The sequence below is a fragment of the Gracilinanus agilis genome, chromosome 3 (genome assembly GCF_016433145.1).
Source record: "Gracilinanus agilis isolate LMUSP501 chromosome 3, AgileGrace, whole genome shotgun sequence".
NCBI classification, from domain to species: domain Eukaryota; kingdom Metazoa; phylum Chordata; class Mammalia; order Didelphimorphia; family Didelphidae; genus Gracilinanus; species Gracilinanus agilis.
This window is the reverse complement of record NC_058132.1, coordinates 439,379,073-439,392,063: the sequence shown is the minus strand read 5'-3', so window position 1 is coordinate 439,392,063 and position 12,991 is coordinate 439,379,073.

The window sequence follows — 12,991 nt, the reverse complement described above, 5'->3', positions numbered from 1 at the left end:
TTATTCTTCTGATTACTATAATAGTGAATATTATAATAGTGAATAGAGTTCACTACAGAGAATTAAACATAACATTTCTCTACATAGGAATACAGATAATTAGATCTCACTGAGGCCCTTAAAAAGGCAAATTTAAAAATTATAAGCTTTCTTTCTTTCCCCTCTGTATCTTATTTACCTTTTCAGGTTTCTCTCGGTTTTTGTGGTTCGATATCAAACTTTCCATTTAGCCCTGGTCTTTTCTGTGCAAATACCTGGAATTCTTCAATTTTGTTGAATGCCCATACTTTCCCCTGGAAATATATAGTCAATTTTGATGGGTAGTTGATCCGTGGTTGCAGACCCAGCTCTCTTGCCTTTCTGAATATTGTATTCCAAGCCTTACGGTCTTTTAACGTGGAGGCTGCCAGATCCTGTGTGATCCTGATTGGAGCTCCTTGATATTTGAATTGTCTCTTTCTGGCTTCTTGTAAGATTTTTTCTTTTGCTTGAAAGCTTTTGAATTTGGCAATAATATTTCTACCCGTTTTTTTCTCTGGATCGAATGTAGTGGGTGTTCTATGTATCCTTTCTATGTCTATATTGCCCTCTTGTTGTAGGACTTCGGGGCAATTTTGCTGAATAATTTCTTTTAGTACGGAGTCCAGGTTTCTATTAATTTCTGGTTTTTCTGGAAGACCAATTATTCTCAAATTGTCTCTTCTAGACCGGTTTTCTTGGTCTGTCACTCTCTCATTGAGATATTTCATGTTTCCTTCTATTTTTTCAGTCTTTTGACTTTGTTTTATTTGTTCTTGTTGTCTTGAGAGATCATTAGCTTCTACTTGCTCAATTCTAGCCTTTAGGGATTGATTTTCGGCTATAATCTTTCGGTTTTCGGCCATAATCTTCTGGTTTTCGGCCATAATCTTTTGGTATTCCTTTTCAATCTGGTCATCTCTGGTGTTCAATTGCAAGATTCTACCTTTTAAACAGTTATTTTCTTGCCAGATCTCTTCCATTTTCCTCAAAATCTCAGTTTTGAACTCTTCCATAGTTTGTGAGGAGTTTTCCTTATTTGTGGAGGGTCCAGATGCTTGTTTGTTCTCCTCTTCTGTTTGCTCGGTTGTCTGGATTTTCTCTGTGTAAAAGCTGTCGAGTGTTAAAGACTTCTTTTTCTTGTTGTTATTCTTTCTCTTCTGAACTTCCTGAGACTGAGTAGCCATCGTTAGCCCAGCAGCTTCTCAGATTCATCCTCGTGCTCAGTGTCTGTCCGCGATCTATTGGCTCCTGAGGTCTGAGTTCTGGTTTTTTCCAAGGTCAAGCCCCCTGGTGGATCCCCTTTCTTGATCCTCTGCTGGAGGTTTCTTTACAAGTCTCAGGGTGCTGCTTCCACAGTCGTATACCCGTCCACACTGGTTCCCCACTTAGGCTTTAGTTCCTGGCTGTGTCTGCCTCCACCCACGCCTCCGCAGTGCCTGCGCTCTGCTCATCCTGCGCTCTGCGCCCTGCGTCCTGCTCCTGCATTCCGATTTTGTCTGTGTTTTTTGGCTTAATGGGGTCCTAAGTCTTGCTGCTCTCAGGAACAGGCCCTGGAGCTGCCAGTGACTCGATGGGTGCCCCAAACTTGCTCTATTTCTTTTTAGCTAGCTTCGGAGCTATAGATGAGAGTGGAGGGGTGGGGGTGGGGTGGTTGCTCAGCCCGCGATTTCGTGAGGGCTGTTTCACCCCTTTATAGCATGGAAATGCCTCGATTCCATGTACCTTCCACGCTGTGCCCTGTTGTGTGGGTTCCTCCCTTCGTCTGGACTTGTTTTTATGTCCCCTTGAGGAGTTTTGTGTGTTTCGGTCAGGAGAGGTTAAGAGCTGCTTCTTACTCTGCCGCCATCTTAACCCAGAACTCCAGAAATTAGGTTTTAATCAATGACACATGTAATAACCTAGTGTAATTATACGTTGGCTATGGGGGTAGGGACTGGGGGGTTTGAGGGAGAGGGAAAAAACATGAAACATGCAACTATGGGAAAATATTCAAAATTTAAAAATAATAATAATAAATAAATATATCCCAGAAGTAGATAAACTAAACTTGATTAGACATCTGTGATTTCCAGGATTATCTAGTTTATCTTTTAAAAATGAATGATGATAATGCATATATAACCCAGCTCAAGTTGCGTGCCAACTCTGAGAGAGGGGGAGGAAGAAGAGGGAGAAGAGAAGAGACAATTTGGATCATATAACTTTGAAACCCATCTGTGGAAAGTTGTTATTATATGTAATTGGTAAAAATAATTATTTATTTTAAAATATAGGCACAAAATCAGTCACCTTGTATATGTCTGGCTTGAAGATAATAGTTCCACATATTGACTTTCTTCTCAGACTTGTGAGACCTTTGAAAACAGGGGTTTTGTTTTCCTTTTGTTGTCTCCCCAGTGCTTAGCACATATTAAACAACTTAAGTGCTTTGCTGGTTTATCTTCCTACCTCTTCATGATCGATTTAATATCTGCCAACTACTTTTAGATTACTGTGTATTTTGTACTACATTATTAAGATGTAGGATAGGGGTAACAGAAAACTCATGGAGGTATTGGAAATGTACTGAAGTTTGTGGGCACTCTGAGTGGCAACAGACAAAGGAGGTCTGAAAATAGCCTACTTTCCCAGTTAAGAAGCCTGTGGGCACTGAGATGGAGTTTGAAGCCAGCGTGGACTCTTATAATTAGGACCTACCTCCAGTAATATTTGAGCCTTGACTAGTTGGACAAAGCAGGGGACAAAGTCAGCCACTTCATTCACTAAGCAATGAGTGGAGAGATTGGATGGGCCAGTGTTTGTATGGTACAGAAGACTTCAGAGCCTCATCCAGAGATAGTCCAGCTCAGTGACTGGAAATGTTGCAGAAGACCCTGAAGGAATTCTGAGAGCAATGTCAATTTTGATAACTGACTGGGGTCTATCTGAACCACAGAAGAAGGAAAATAATAAGCAAAAAGAGATCAGCCAGAAAATTCTTGCAATAGGTTCTGAGATGATGAAGACCTGTCATGGTGGCAGTGTCAAGGGGAAAAGAAGTAGGCAAATATGAGAGACATTTTGAAGGTAGAATCACTAGAATTTGACAGCAGATTACATAGAGAGGGTAACAGTAAATAGTGGAGGATGACACCTTATCTCTGAGCCTCTTTGACTGGTTGGATAGAGGTGTCCTAAGTAGTAATAGGATAGTTGTAAAAGTGTAGGCTTTACATGAAAAGAGAATCATTTCATTTTGGGACATGCTGAGTTTAAGATATCTCTGGGTATCTTTTGTTTGAGAAAGCAATTGGAGATGTGAGTCTAAAGTCAGGAAAGAGGTTAGGGATGGATAAATAGATTTAAGAGTCAACTGCTTAAAGATGATAATTAAATCCATGGAATATGATCATATTATCAAATAAATCATATAGAGGGGGAAGGGGACACAAGATAGAACCTCAGGAACATCCCCAGTTAGCAGGAATGACATGGATAAAGACTGAATAGAGGAGACAGATTAAGAGTGGTTAGACAAGTAGAAGATGCAGAAACAGCTTTTGACAAAATACAGAACACATTTCTGTGAAAAACATAAATAAACATTGGAATAAATGGAATAAACCATTCCTTCCTATGGTGAGACCTTCATAATAAGAGTATAAATATAACAAGGATTTGTCATCCCCCTCACCATCTGTATTTGATACAGTTCTAGATATAGTAGTTATGCCAATAATAAAAGAAAAAAAAATTGAAGGAATAATCACAGGTAAAAATTATCCTTTGTTTCTTTCTTAGAATACCCTAGATTCAACTAAAATAACTAAAATTACTTCTATCAAGAAGAAGAATATAAGATAAAACTACAACAATTATCATCCTTTTTAATAGTACCAACAAAGTAAAAAGAAATTCCATTAACAATAAATATAAAATGTAAAAATGCCAAGAAATCAAATTATCAGTATACACACAAGCAATATACAAATATCAACCTTGCTAAAAAACAAAAACAAAAAACCCCAAACTACATAATTCTTTAAAGAAACCTAATGAGAGAAATAAACTGTCATTAACTGATCATAGATGGCCCATGAAAATATTTTAATTTAATTTATAGACTCAGTGGTTTGCCAATCAAACTACCAAAGGATTTTTTGAAATTACATTTTAAAAAGCAACAAAATCAAGCTGGAGGATAATGACAATAATCTCAAGGAAAGAACCAGGGGGGAAATGAGCTGAGGAGGAGAAAAAGGAAGGTAGACTAGGAGTATCATACCTCATAATATATTAGAAAACAGTAATCACCAAAATTATTGGTTTAGGTTAAAAAAGAAAAGAAAAAAAGAATAACAGGTAGTGTCTTGATTTATGCTTGAATTGGATCTAAGTAAGGCAGAGTTGCACCAGAGTCTGAGTAAGGGCTGGGGAAATCTCTAAATTCTCAAGGAATAGCTGAGAGCACTACAGACACACCCCTGAGGGCTGTGCCAGGCCTTGATAGTGAGTCTCCAAGCTGAAAAGTGTGGAGCTTGGGCAGCAGAGTGGGGGGTCACAGCCCAGGCAGCAGAGGCTGTGAAGATAGGCTCAGGGCAAAATGCTTTAAAATGCATGCTATGCAAAGAACATCACAGAGCAACCTGTTCTTCCTCAGGCTTCTGAGGGAAGATACTACAAAGCCCTTAGAGACAGAAGCTAAGAAAAAGCTAAAAAAGACCACCAACATGCAAGAATACAAATCTACTAGCAGCAAAAGGAAAAAACAGCAAGAAAAAGCTCTTGACTCTGAAGAATTTCTGTGGCGAAAAAGAGCAAAATATAGAAGCAACATTAGAGAGTGACAAACAAGCAAACACAACCAAATTTTCCAAAAAAAAAAAAAAAAAAGGAAATTGGTCACAAGCTCTGGAGGAACTCAAAAAGGAGTTCAAGAACCAAATAAGAAAGATAGAAGAAAATGGGAAGGTGGGAAGAAAAGTGGGGAAAAGAAATAAAAGAAATATGAGAAGAAAATAACAGCTTTGCCCACATAGAACTGCCTACATAGAAATTTCCCATATAGAAAAAGAGGTACAGAAATCAAATGAATGAGCAAATTGGAGACAAGAGTTAACTTGCTGAGTCATAAAAAGCAGGATTGACCAAACTGAAAAAGAAAATTAAAAGATTGTAGCTGAAAATCAGTCTTTAAAGACAAGAATTTGGGCAAGTAGAAGTTAATGATCTCATGAGACAGCAAGAATTAATAAAGCAAAATCAAAAGAATGAAAAAATAGAAGAAAACACAAAATATCTCATGGAAAGATAAATGATCTGGAAAACAGATCCAAGGGAGACAATTTGAGAATTATTGGACTACCTGAAAGCATGGAACAAAAAAAGGGGAGGGGCTTGACAATGTATTACAAGAAATTATGAAAGAAAACTGCTCTGATATTCTTGAACAAGAGGACTAACTAAGATTGAATGAATCTACACAGATCACCCCTTAACAGTAAATTCCCAAAAAACAACTCCCAGGAATGCTATAGCCAAATTCAAGGACTTCTGGGTCAAAGAAAAAATACTGCAAGTGGCCAGAAAGAGACAATTCAGATGCCAAGGAGCCCCAGACAGGATTATAGAGGATCTGGCCGTTTCCACACTAGAGGAATGCAAGACTTAGAATATAATGTTTTGGAAGGCAAGAGAATTGGGTCTACAACCAAGAATCACCTACCCATCAAAACTGATTATACACTTTCAGGGGAAAATATGGGCATTTAGAAAAGACAAGAACTAAGCAGAAAATTTGATGGACAAAAACAAAATTCAATGTTTTTCATATTTGCAGTAGTGATCTTTTTATATCAAAACCCTAATCATATCCCTATTGAATTAGATGATCGATCATATGTTTTTCTTCCGTGTTCTGTTCTCACAATTCTTTCTCTGGATGTGGATAGCATTCTTTCTCATAAGTCCTCTAGATTATCCTAGATCATTGCATTACTTCTAGTAGAGAAGTCCATTACATTCAATTGTGCCACAATATATCAGTTTTTGTGTACGATGTTCTACTGGTTCTGCTTCTTTCACTCTGCATCAATTCCTGGAGTTCTTTCCAGTACACATGGAATTCCTCCAGTCCATTATTCCTTTCAGCACAATAATATTCCATCACCATCAGATACCACAATTTGTTCAGCCATTTCCCAATTGATGGCAATATACTGATATTCTCTCTTGGAATATCCTCTATTGGAAAGGGATGAAAAAAGAAAACACTAAAGAGATATAGGGATGAAAAAGATATTTTTAGAATCACATGACTTAATTAATAGATTAATAAAGAACTATATAGAATAAGCAAAGATGCACATTTAAAATGTTGAGGAAAAATATTTACCTTAAAGCTAGTAATAGAACCAATTATTATTAGATATTTTTACAAAAATACCAGAGTAAGGAAAGGCTTTCCTATTCCTACTGACATTTGAAATTGTTGGAAAAATTCTATTAATAACGATAAAACAAAGAAAATAAAGATACTGAAAGGGAAAGAGTATTTATAACTATATTCACTGAAAACACATTGATTTACTTAGAAAATAATAGGTAATTAGTTAAGAAACTAATTAAGATGATTTATAGTTTCAGTAAAGTGGCCAGCCCAATATATCCACAAATGAATATTTCCCAATAGTATTAAAAAAAGTCAGAAGGGAAGTCCCTTACAAAATAGTTATGAAAGGCATTATATATCTGGTAATTAATCTAACAAACAGGAAGGACAGAGGAGGAGCTAATGAATAATTACAAAACACCTATTATGTGTTAGTCATTGTGCTAAACACTTTACAATTACTATCTCATTTATTCCTCATAACAAAGGAGGTAAATGCTGTTAGGATCCTCAGACAGAGGTTAAGCAACTTAGTCAGGATCATATAGCTTGTAAGTTTATAGGGCTAGATTTGAACTGTTGTCTTCATGACTAGACACTTTATCCACTGTGCCACCTAGTTATCTTTAAGAATATTCAGTGTCTCCCTAGAGAAATTTTCAAAATGCTTAATATAAAGTAAAATCAAATAATTGAGGAGAGAGAAATATTTTAGGTTCAAGGCAATATCATGCCAATGAGATGAGAATGACAATGCTAGTGAAATTAATTTATTTATGCATTATTAAACCAAATTACCAAAAGGATAACAGAGAGAGACAAAAATAATAACAAAATTTAAAAGAGGAACAAATTATCCAGAATATGAAAGAACATAACTTTATAAAAAGGAATTAAGGTACTTGAAAAGATCAAATTATGTGTCAAATCAGTACTCGTCAAAAGTATCTGATAGCGCTTGAAATTGTAGGTCAACAGAATACATTAGAAAAGGAAGAATAAGAAATAATTTCTCTAAAAACCTTTTGTTGATATGTTTGAATGCTAAAATTACCCAGGAAAAAAATTTATATTTGAAATGAATCTGGAGAAATTGGAAAGAAGTATAGCAGAAATTGGACTGAGACCACCAACTTTCACCTCATATAATAAATACAAAATATATATGCAATTTCAACACTTTGGGGGTTAATATATGTAGTATTCATTTAATGTTTAGTAGTTATATGCACATTTATAAACATACATAAATACATGCATATATGTTTGTGTGCATGTGTGTATAACTTGGCACAATTTAATTTATGGTTAAATTTCTCTGGGAGTGCAGATTGTAATTTTTCCATACCTTCTCTTACTGTGCCATACTTGTACATGCTTTCCCATAAGTCTTCTACAGATCATCCTCCCAACCAATAGAAGAAAGCCTTCTCATCAGTTTCTTTAAAAAATTTCTCTAGAATATCAATGCACTCAAACTCTCTCATATATGTATATGTGCTTATAAACACACATATACCATCTTCAATCCACCATATATTGTATATAATATGCAATAATGACAATATTTCCTATATTTATAACACATATATAATTATAATATATTAAATATATACTTAATAGAAAAATAACAGTGTAAAAGTAATACATCTAATATACAGTTATACACACATCAAAATGTTAGAGCTAGAAAGAATCTCAGAGACTATATGGTCCAACTCCTTCATTTTACAGATGACAAAATTGATGCCTAAGGATATTTAAAGGACTTGTCACACCGAGAGTGAGCATCAATTAGAATTCAAACCCAGGTCCTCTGAGATAGGAGACAATAATATTCATTCCATTATACCATAGTTATATCTATACCTATTATCCACATTTCTAACTCTTAACTCTATATTTCCCCAAAATATAACTTTAACACCACCCTATTAGCTTATACCACTCTTTAAGATCTGGGAATGGCTTGATTGACCGTAGGTAATAAGTAACATGTCTAGGTTGATCTTAAAAATCAAACCAGGTTGAGTGGTGTTAAATATTAAATTTGGGCTTTCTGTCTTGTAATGAGTATTTAAAATTATTCCACATTTTCTACTCTTCTGTAGAACTGGATTGAAGGAAATTGAATTTAAAAATATAGTGTGGTGGAAAGACCAACTGTATTTAAAGTCAGAGAACTTTCATTTAAATTCTGGCTCTACCATTTACTTCCTCTGTGAAATGTCTCATCTGTAAAATAAGAGAACTGTACTTCTAAACTCCTTTCTAATTTAAAATCTCTGATTCTAGGAAATGAAACCATAGGCATTGCATGAAGCCATTCTGTTCATTTGTTTTCCCAACTGTACACTATAGTATGGAACACATTGTAGACACTCAATAAATGATTCTCTAGTAACCATATGATTAACTTGTCCTGACCCAGAAGAGGAATTTTTTTGGGGTGGGGGTAAGGAAAATAAAAATGAAAGGGAGAATTTTATCAAGAATGTAAATACAGTGGAGCCAAAATAGAGGAATAACTAAGGCAGCAGCATGCCATTTCACCACAAAAATCCTCTCCAACCAACAGTAAAATATGGCCATAAAACAAATACAGGAGTGAAAAAACCAACAGAGACAGAAAGAAACAAATATTTAAAAAAAAGTAGGCAGGGATCATCTGCAGAACTGAGGTGAGAGAAGAGCACAGGTAGCAAGAGGAATAGCAGTGAGTGAAGAGCAAGCCAAGAGCAAACCACACCCCTCACCGCCCCACACATCTGCTTTCACCGTTTCTAAACTTAAGCTCAGATTAAGTCAAACCCTGAAATCCTGCTAGGCAAATATTGATATGTATATATGTATGTATGTATATGTACAACATGTAAAAAATCAATCAAGGGCTGAAACACATCTCAGCAGCAAGAGTTAGAAAGAGTACTATTTGAAATCACCCTACACAATGTAAAATATTTAGGAATCTATCTGCCAAGACAAACACAGAAATTATACGAACACAACTACAAAACACTTTCCACACAATTAAAACTAGATCTAAACAATTGGAAAAACATTAATTGCTCATGCGAAGGATGATGTAACAAAATAAAAATGACAATCCTACTTAAATTAATTTACTTATTTAGTGCCATATCTATGAAACTACCAAGAAACTTTTTTACTGAATTAGAAAAAAAACTATAACAAAGTTCATTTGGAAGAACAAATGATCCAAAATATCAAGGGAAATAATGAAAAAAATGTGAATGAAGGTGGCCTCACAGTACCAGATCATAAACTGTACTACAAAGGATTGGTCATCAAAAAAATATGGTACTGGCTAAAAGTTAGGAGGGAAGGTCAGTGGAATAGACTTGGGGTCAGTGAACTCAGCAAGACAGTCTATGATAAACCCAAAGATCCCGGCTTTGAGGACAAAAATCCACTATTTGACAAAAACTGCTGGGAAAATTGGAAAACAGTATGGGAGAGATTAGGTTTAGATTGACATTTCACACCCTACACCAAGATAAACTCAGAATGAGTAATGACTTGAATACAAACAAGGAAAGTATAAGTAAATCTGGTGAACACATAATAGTATACTTGTCAGATCTCTGGGAAAGGAAAGATTTTAAAACCAAGCAAGAGCTGGAAAAAATTAAAAAAATATAAAATAAAAAATTCTGATTACATTAAACTAAAACATTTTTGTACAAACAAAACCAATGGAACCAAATTTATAAGGGAAGGAACAAATTGGGGAAAAAAATCTTTATAACAAAAACCTTTGACAATGGTCCAATTACTCAAATTTATAAGGAGCTAAATCATTTGTACAAAAAAAAAGCCATTCCCCAATTGATAAATGGGGAAGGGACATGAATAGGCAATTTTCAGAGAAATAAATCAAAACTATCAATAAGATCATGAAAAAGTGTTCTAAATCTCTTATAATTAGAGAAATGAAAATCAAAACAACTCTGAGGTACAACCTTACACCTAGCAGATGGGCTAACATGACAGCTAAGGAAAGTAGAAAATGTTGGAGGGGATGTGACAAAATTGGGACATTAATGTGTTGCTGGTGGAGTTGTAAATTGATCCAACAATTCTGGATGGCAATTTGGAACTATGCCCAAATGGCACTAAAAGAATGCCTGACCTTTGATCCAGGCATCCCACTGCTGGGTTTATACCTCAAAGAGACCATAAGGAAAAAGACTTGCACAAAAATATTTATAGCCACGCTTTGAGGTGGCAAAAAATTGGAAAATGAGGGGATGCCCATCAATTGGGGAATGGCTGAGCAAATTGTGGTATCTGTTGGTGATGGAATACTATTGTGGTCAAAGGAATAATGAACTGGAGGAATTCCATGTGAACTGGAATGACCTCCAGGAACTGATGCAGAATGAAAGGAGCAGAACCAGGAGAACATTATACACAGAGACTGTGGTACAATCAAATGTAATGGACTTCTCTACTAGTAGCAATACAATGATCCAGGACAATTCTGAGGGACTTATGAGAAAGAACACTATCTACATTCATAGGAAGAACTGTGGGTGTAGAAACAGAAGAAAAACAACTGCTTGATTACATGGGTTGATGGGGATATGATTGGAGATGTAGACTCTAAACAATCACCATAGTGCAAATATCAATAATATGGAAATGGGTCCTGATCAATGACACATGTAAAACCCAGTGGAATTATGCATTGGCTAGGGAAGGGGCTTTGGGGGAGGGGAGGGAAAGAACATAAATCTTGTAACCATGGAAAAATATTCTAAATTAATTAATTAATCAATTAAAGACATTAGCAATTATCATCTACAATGGGGACAAGTTAGAAAGCCTTTCTAATATGTTCAGGAGTGAAGCAAAGATGCCCATTGTCATCTTTTTAAATTCAATATTGTACTAGAAATGCTAGCAGTAGCAATTAGAGAAGAAAAAGTAATTGAAGGGATTAAAGTAGTCAGTGTGGTGACTAATCTATCACTCTTTGTAGATGATATAATGGTATACTTAAAGAACCCTAGGAAATAAACTAAAACACTAGTGGAAATAATTAACAACTTTAGTAAAATTGAAGGGTACAAAATAAACTCCCATAAATTATCAGCATTTCTATATTTTTACAACAAAACTCAGCAGCAGGAATTAGAAAGAGAAACTCCTTTTAAAATCACACTAGTCAACATAAAATATATAGGAATCTATCTGCCAAAACAAACAAAAGAATTATATGAACAAAATCACAAAACGCTTTTCACGCAATTAAAACTAGATCTAAACAATTGGAAAAATATTAACTTCTCCTGGGTAGGATAAGCTAATATAATAAAAATGACAATCCTACTCAAATTAATCTACTTATTCAGTGCTACACCTATCAAACTACCAAAAAACTTTTTTTTATAGAATTAGAACAAATTATAACAAATTTCTTCTGGAAGAAAAAGGAAGAAGAATATTGAGGGAAATAATGAAAAAAATGTGAAGGATATCAAATCTTAAACTCTACTATAAAGCAGTGGTCATCAAAACAATATAGTACTGGTTAAGATACATAAGGGTGGATCAATGGAATAGACTAGGAATAAATGACCTCAGTAAACTAGTGCTCGATAAACCCAAAGATCCCAGCTTTTGGGTCAAGAACTCACAATTTGACAAAAACTGCTGCAAAAATTAAAAAACAATATGGGAAAAATTAGGTTTGGTCAACATCTTACACCCTATACTAAGATAAATTCAAAATGTGTAAATGACTTTAATATAAAGAGTGAAATCATAAATGAATTAGGTGAAAATAGGTTAGTATACCTGTCAGATCTATGGGAAAGGAAGGAATTTAAGACCAAGTAAGTGATAGAGAACATTGCAAAATGTAAAATGAATAACTTTGATTATATCAAATTAAAAAAATTTTGTACAAACAAAACCAATGCAACCAAAATTAGGAGGAAAGCAACAAACTGGGAGAACATTTTTATAACAAAACTCTCTGGCAAAGGTTTAATTTCCCAAATATATAAGGAACTAAGTCAAATCTACAAAATAAAAAATCAAGACATTCCCAATCAACAAATGATGAAGGGATATGAAGAGGTAGTTTTCACAGGATGAAATCAAAACTATCAATAAGCACATGAAAAAAGTATTCTAAATCCCTCCTTATTAATGAAATGCAAATCAAAACAACTCTGATGTACCACCCTAAATGTAGCAGATTGGCCAAGGTGTAGCAAAGGAAAGTGATAAATGTTGGAGAGGATGTGGCAAAATTGAGACACTAGTACACTGCTGGTTGAGTTGTGAATTGGTTCAGCCATTCTGGAGGGCAATTTGGAACTATGCACAAAGGGCTTTAAATGAATGTCTGCCCTTTCATCCAGCCATACCACTGGTGGGTTTGTACCCCAAAGAGATAATAAGGGAAAAGGCTTTTACAAAATATTTATAACTGTGCTCTTGTGGTGGCAAAAAATTTGAAAATGAAGGAGTGTCCATTGATTGGGGAATGACTGAATAAATTGTGGTATATATTGGTGATGTAACATTGCAAACTAATACAGAAAAGCTGAAATAATAAATTTCAGA